Raw genomic sequence first — 8,157 nt, 5'->3', positions numbered from 1 at the left:
GTATGTTCCAAAACATTATGAAAGAAATTTGAAAACTAAATTGCAAGGTTTGAGGCAAGGAACAAAAAGTGTGGCAGAATATCATCAAGAGATGGCCCGTTACCTCACGATCTCATAGAGGTATTCACACCCTAGTTATAAGGAATGCTTCCTTCCCCTCTCAAACCGATGTTGGATCTCGAGAAATCGAACTGCGATGAAAAGATAAATTTAAAACGACGTACAACACCTGTGTCAGAAATTTCAAGATATTTACAAACGAAAAAAATTATACAACTAATTGATGTCCCAGGTCGAATACAACTAACATACACTCCGGGTCGACACCCCTCTATGATAGTAGAGCTCCAGAGCATCTATCCACCTTGACCAACTAGAAAAGGAGAAAGGTGCAAGTATAAAAATATACTTGGTAACCAACCTACTTGTAGGCCCTCGTTGCTTCCTTCTTCTACTAGGTTTCCACGACTTTCCTTTGGTCTATAGAAAGTTCGGGCCTACCCTTTATTGTGCTCTAAGCTACCGTGTAGGTCCGAAAGTTCTAATTGATTCCTCATTAATCATCTACCCTTGTTGTCCCGAGTGCCTCTTCGAGATTCGTTCCTAAAACAAAAAAGTCGCTTTGGCCATGTCCAAATAATATGAAATTAAGAAAACCTAAAATAATACAAATGTCCAAATAATCATATCAATGCATTCTAATATATCATCATAAAATCCGCATCAGAATATCCTACCAATTTAAACTCAACATTTCTAGGATACTATCATCCTAAATTAATAGTCATAAGCAAATATTTAAATATTCTTTTAAGTGCATGTAAATGAGATTCCTTGGGACAGGATTGAAACCTAGCACAAAGAGCAGTGTCGAACCCATTATGCATCCATTTAGAAAATTATTAAGAAGGATTAGTAGAACCAAATATGATATCATCAAGATATATTTACACTAATAGCATATCATTTTCTTTAATATTAATAAAAGAGCAGTGTCGAGTTTACCCGTTTTAAAATCATTCCGAATAAGAAAATTACTAAGTCTAACACAAGCTCTTAGAGCTTGTTTAAGCCATAAAGAACCTTTTTCAACTTAGACATGATGTGGAAAATCAAAATTTTCAAATCCGGGAGATTGTTATTCGTAAATTTCCTCCATGATATACCAATTTAAGGATGAACTTCTCACATCTATTTGATACAATATAAAATTTTTGTAAGAAGCAACAAGAAGTAACATTTTAATAGTTTCTAATCTAGCAACCGGTGCAAAAATTTCTTCATAGTCTATACCTCCTCCTGACAATAACCTTGAGCTACAAGCTTTATTTGTATTGATATTCTCATTTTCATCAATTTTATTTCTAAAAACTTGTAATAATGGAAATATTAGAGGGCCGAAGGACTAATTCCCAAACTTTGTTCCTGTCAAATTGATTAAGTTCATCTTGCATAACTCAAATCCAAAACTCATCATTTTCAGCATTCTTAAGTCTTTTTGGTTAAATTTGAGAAACAAAAGCAAGATTATCAAATAAATTAATAGAAGAACGAGTTTTCACTTGTTCGAGATCACCAATAATCAAGTCCTTGGGATGAGATATGGCATATCTGAAGAAATTTCTTCCTTCTTTTCATTTGAGCTCACCTCTTCTTTACTTGAATAGTTTCTTTGCCTTTGTCATTGACAAGTAAATCTCCATAATTTCTTTCTAAATCATCACTCTAAATATACTCATTAGAAAGAGTATTACATTGATCTAGCAAATTCTTTCAAAGTACCCGTGTTCCTTTCAACAGGAGTCCTTGGACAAGAGAAGTCATGATAAAAAGCATTATCTTTGCAAAATATTTCAAAACATCATTCTTATGTTTTACTGTTAAAACCCAAATAAATCTCGAAAAATATCAACCATCACAGGCATAGTAATTCCCTCCTGATGTAGCTATTTTAGGAGGGCCCAATAAGTCCATATGTAATAGTTGAAGAGGTCAAGTACAAATCACATTTTTAGATGGGGAAGAAAACTTGGTTTGTCACAAATTTTATCTTCTTCAAATTTAAATTGAGGAAGGCTTCTCATTAATGAATTTGTTGAGATATTTGAAATCAAGTACATACTAGCCTGTCCTAATCTTCTATGCCATAGCCAAGAGTTATTGTGCAAAGCCGACATTTATCTTGTAGGACAATAATTTAAATCATTAGTTTACACACTGTCATCTCTTTTTCCAATGAACAAAACTTTTTTATCAGTAACATTTTTAATTATGCAATTATTTTTATCAAATATAACTCTAAAACCTTTATCACATAATTGACTAATGCTCAGCAAGTCATGCTTTAAACCATCAGTTTAAAATAGATTTTCAATAAGAGTACAAGTGTCATTAGCTACAGTACCCTCACCAATTATTTTACCCTTCTTGTTATCACCAAAGGTTATTAAGCCACCATCCTTCTTGGAAAAATTCACAAACTTGAATTGATTTCTAGTCATGTGTCAACCACTATCCAAGTACCACTTATTTTTATTGGAGGCTTTCAAACAAACCTCATCATCTTGTTCATCCTCTTTGTCACTATGAACCATGAAGCAAATATTTGTTACTTTTTCATCACATGCACTTTCATCACAATCATCCCAAGTAGTGTAGCCCTCATTGCTTTTTCCTTGGATTTCTTAGATGATTTGAGGAGAGACAATCCGTTCTTATATGACCCTGCTTTTTTCATTCATAGCATATTATCTCATCATGTTTTCATAGCATATGACCCTGCTTTTTTCACCCTGCTATTTTTTATACTTACGTGTGAAGTATGCAACATCATCTTCATTAGGGGCTTCCTCATCGTCGGAGTCAACTTCCAATGTGATGGACTTTAGGGCTATTCTTTTCTTCTTTTTGGATTCCTCTATCATGTGCTCATTCATGGTAATCTCATGTGTCATCAGAGAACCAACAAGTTCATCCAAAGGAAGCTTTGTGAGATCCTTTGCTTCCCAACTTTTAGGCAGAGACCTGAGAATTTTCCTTACATTTTCCGGAGTAGAATATATTTTTCCAAGATTTTTCAAAGCATTTAGAATATTAGGAAATCTAGTAAAGATATCACCTATAGATTCATTTGCATCCAATTTAAATAGTTCATAATTATAAACTAACATGTTAATCTTTCTTTCTTTAACTTGATTTGTTCCCTCAAGAGTTTTTCAAGTTTCATACGTCGAAGAACACATAGATACTCTACTAAATTCATCCTTACTTAGGACATAATAAAGACATTTGTAGCATTAGTATTAAAATAACACTTTTTCACTCATCAGATTCATCCTCCATTTAATTATTGGGATGTAAGGGTCTTTGCTAACACTTAACCATAATTGATAACTGATAATCAACCGATTACAAACAAATTAGCTTTACAATAAGTATAATTTTTTCCATCAAAGTAAGGAGGCCTAGAGATTGATTGTTCTTCACAAAAACCATTATTAACACGTAGGTTTACCATAAACTCTAACAATAAAGTTTACATAAAAAATCTATAAGAGCAACCTGCTCTAATACCAATTGTTGGATCGGTATGGCAACCCTAGAGGGGTGAATAGACTTTTAACAATAAAGTTAAGTGATTAATTTTTTTTAGTATGATTTATTTTTTTTTTTTAAATAAGTAGAAGATTGTAATTAATACAACAAAATAGTTCAAGAAATAACAATAAGCAATTATGAAAAACTTATCACATGCAATAAATCACAATAAGAATTTCGAGATTAAACATGAAAGAGTTGGAAAATATAACACTGTAGTTTTGTAGTGGTTCGGTCAAACTCGACCTACTCCACTCCCCAAGTGCCTCTTGAGAATTTTAAAAAACTTTTCTCGACTCTTTCCTCGGATCAAAACCCAACCGCTACACCCCGCTCTTTTTACGAGTTCAAGAGCAAACTCAATCCTTTCCACGGCTTAGGAACAAACAATTACAAGTATCTGAATTTTGTAGGAACACACCATAACCATCTAAAAGAGTAGATTTACAATTTGATCACTCACAACTATTTTCTCACAATAGAATCAAAAACTCTTTCAAGAATAAGATGAAGAAAAATAAACTTGGAAGCTTGGAGAGAGAGCAACAATGGAAACTTTAGAAAAATTGAGATAAAAAAAAATTATGAAATATGAAAGTTGTGTTAAAGTATAGGGGAGATGATGAGTTTAAATAGAGAAGTAGAAGCAAAAATAGGATTTAATATGGATTATTAGAAAGAGAAATGGGAGGTAGAACATTAAAACATTCTTGTATTTTATTGTGTTCAAACAAAAATGAAAGGTACACGATTAATAAAAATAATGCGAGAATAAATATGTTTCCAAATTTTATATATATATATATATATATATCTATATATATATATATATTCAAATATTTAAATATTTAAATATGATATAAAATTAATAAAAATAATGTGAATAACGATTTTTTTTTTATTTTTATAATTCAAATTATATATGATCGTTGTTATAAAACCTGGCTTTTAAAAGTAATTAAAAGCTCCCTCTAAGTGTCCTACTTTGTTTGGTTAATGATTCAATTTTGCCGCCACATCAGCACGTCAGACATTTTGTTTGGACGGTAACTTCTTCGTTTTGACTCTGATTTAAGTAATAGAAAAACGCGTTGGAATCGTTATTTCCAACTTTTACACTGTAGACTGATAATTGTTAACAATTAGGTGTAGGTTTGTTATCATCAAAACATTAATTAATTAATTAATTAATTTGAGATTAAGGACCAAAAATCTCATATGACCTAAGTCAGTCCTATCAAACTCTTTCTTCATGAACATTTAAACTCCAATAATTATTCATCATCTCAAATAAATAAAGATCATCAACATAAATGCCTACAATAAGAATTTTGCCTCCCTTCCTCTTGATGAAGAGTGTCTGCTAATTGGAACTGCTTTTGAATCCTTTCTTAATGAAGTATGATTCTTTTCGACTAAACTTATGTTCTAGGTGCTTATTTTAACCCATAGAGAGCCTTTTGGAGTTTGTACACCATCCCCTCACTTCCCATTTGGAATTAGCATTTTGGTTGTTCAACAAAAATATCTTCTTTTAACTCGTCAAAAAGTTGATTTGACATCTAACCGATAGAGTTTCCAATCTTTCTAGGCTGCAAAAGCAATTATCATTCTAACAGTATCTATTCTGGCCACAGGTGCATACACTTCCGTAAAATCAATTCATTACTCTTGTGTGTAGCCTTTTGCCGTCAATCTTGCTTTGTATTTATCAACTTCTCCAGATTCATTTACCTTGCTCTTATAAATCCATTTCTCTCTTATTTTCTTTGCTCCCCGCCGGTAGAACCTCCAAGTTTTGTGTCTCGTTTTTTTTTTTCATTGGATTTGATTTCTTCATTCATAACCAATCTCCATTTTGGACTTTTGACAACTTCCTCAAAATGCACCGGATCTGAAATCATTAAGAATTCCTTTTCTTCATCCTCTTCAGATAAGCCTTCACCGAAATTATAATATGCATACCATACAGGTGGATGTCGATTTCTCCCATCCCTTATTGACAAATTTTGTGCAATAGCTACTAGAAAAGTGTTATCAGCAACTAGTTCGACGGTTTCAGCAACTAGTTCAGTTGTTTCCTCCGTGATTTCTCCCTCTTCGTTTTCAGCAACTGGTTCAATTGTTTCAGCAATCAGTTTTGTCCTTTCCTCTGTGATTTCTCCTTCTTCAGCTGTGTTCTCATAAATTTCAATATTTTTCTCCGTCCAATTTTGATAGAAGAATGACTAAGCCTGAAACCTAAACAATTTGAGTTTGATGATATTATTGAATATTGAACTTGGCTAAACAATTTGAGTTTGATGATATTATTGAATATTGAACTTGGCTTTTATAGCCTTACCAATAACTAAGAGAAATAAAGAGTAGATAAACTAAATAGCTAAAAATAATCTAACTATATGAGAAATAAAGAGTAGATAAACTAAATAGATAAACACGCTTTACAAGGAAAACACACAGTTAAACACTTAGGGTTAAGACATAATGTATAATACATATATACAAGTAAAAAAACTCAACGGGGAGACAACATCCATTGATCACCCAGAACATATCTCATAATAGTCCATCCTCTTTTCTAACACAACAGAAAGCATATAAAACAACATTAAAAAAACATATCATCGTAGAGACAGTTTTGTAATTTCTTACATCGTGCATAACATACTCATCTTTATTGCTCAATTGATATTCTAGTCATGCATATCCCATATCTAGCTTTACATAATACATAAAACAACATGTTTCCCATAAATATCAACCAAGGGCATAATAGTAATTTTACCATCACATACATATAGTACATACTTATCCAAATACACCTTTCTCAAGTCCTTAACATGCATTTTCGAACCATCAAACGTGAGTAATGCTCGCATGCTAGCACGTCCTAGCAATCCCTATGAGTATTACTTGCCCAAAGTTCTTGTGGTTACCTACTTGGATGATATATGTTTGCCTGAGCTAGCTTGCATGTTAGAAGTTCCAAAATTTTTGAAATTTCTCCCGTAGGTCCTATTTCAAGCACTATCATGGTCAGTATTAATATTGAAATGAAGAATTGTTAAATATAGGTCAAACGGGGGAAGAAGAGACTCACACAAACTTAAACGCACCGGGAAAGACTTTTCATGCGCGATTTTACACAAAACTATCACATGCAGAGGGTTGCTGCAAATAGGAATCAGCAGTCAAATCACTGGATTGGGTTCGAGTCGTACTTCCGATTTTGGTCGAAGGTTCACAAGTTGCAAGCGTGCAAGTCTCGAGTTATCACAATTTATAGCACCAAAGGTCTTGCTTGGGAGATCCCAAGCCGTTTCCACACATGATAGTAGCACTTGGATAGCCTCGTCGTGCTACACTGTTCGACCTAGACTTAACTTGATAGTAGCTATACCACTACTACTACGAAGGCTGCGAATTAAAGATGTACTAGAGGGGATATGAGGCTAAGACTAGTGATACCGTCACACTGCTACTAGGTATTTTAAGTTTTCTAAGTCATCTTTCTCCTCGAAATCTACTAGGTTCTTAAGGGCATCTAGGTAGTTTAAAACTCCCGTAACCTTTTTAAGACTTTTCGGGGTTAGCTTTTTGGAGCTAATCCAATTTTTTGAGTGCACAAAAATCTAGACCCTTGATTGTTGCTCATGATATTGAGGTGCACAGCCTACAGAAAAATACTAACCAAGATTTACTTGTAAATATTTCTGGTTGTAATGCCCTAATCTTAATTTGGTTCACTCATGCATGCTTGTTAGGGAGATATTCATATTGATTACCTACAGCATAGAACACATATTTCAAAAATCCCCTTGGTCATCTCTGTGCACTGTTGAGGTCCGCTAGGTTGTTAAGAGGACTAGGTAGCTTCATGCTAACTTTCACTTTCAGAGTACCTGACTCCTCAAGTTTTCTTAGTTTTTGTTGACCTCCACTCACAATCATAAGGTCCTCAGTCTACTAGAGGCATCCTGACCTAGGTTATCGTCCAGCCAACCTAACTCTAGCGCCCTAATCTGATCTCTGAGAAGAAAAGCATGCTCTATAAAGAGAACACACAATCAATCTCATGGAGCTAAACATACTATATCATGCACTCATACAAGCTCAACGGAGAGGTAAAATCCATCAATGGCTTGAATTGCAGATTAAAATAACCCATTCTCCATTCTAGCATAACGAAAAATATTAAAATCGACATGCATCATAAATTCTTATCCTGGTGGTATTTTGGCAATTTTATATAACATACTTGCGTTTTCATTTAGAAACGTCATTCCAAAGTTTTAAACATGCATATTCTAACTACGTAAGGTAAGATATGCTTGCATGCTTGGGATCCAGACAAGTATTACTTGAGAAAATTGTGCTGGCTATGCATGTCTTCTCAAACTATTTATTTATTATTGTTATTTTTGTATCTTAAGAGCTCTGAAATTTGTGAGATTTTTCTACTAGGTCATAATTCAATTTATAATAGGGTTAGTATCAAAATTAGATTGGAAAATAATCGAATGGAGGTCAAACACGACAATAAAAAAAAAAAAAAAA

Source organism: Cucurbita moschata, unplaced genomic scaffold (assembly GCF_002738365.1).
Source record: "Cucurbita moschata cultivar Rifu unplaced genomic scaffold, Cmos_1.0 Cmo_Scf00123, whole genome shotgun sequence".
In the NCBI taxonomy this organism is placed as follows: domain Eukaryota; kingdom Viridiplantae; phylum Streptophyta; class Magnoliopsida; order Cucurbitales; family Cucurbitaceae; genus Cucurbita; species Cucurbita moschata.
The sequence above is the reverse complement of the archived record's forward strand: the minus strand, read 5'-3'. Positions refer to the sequence as shown.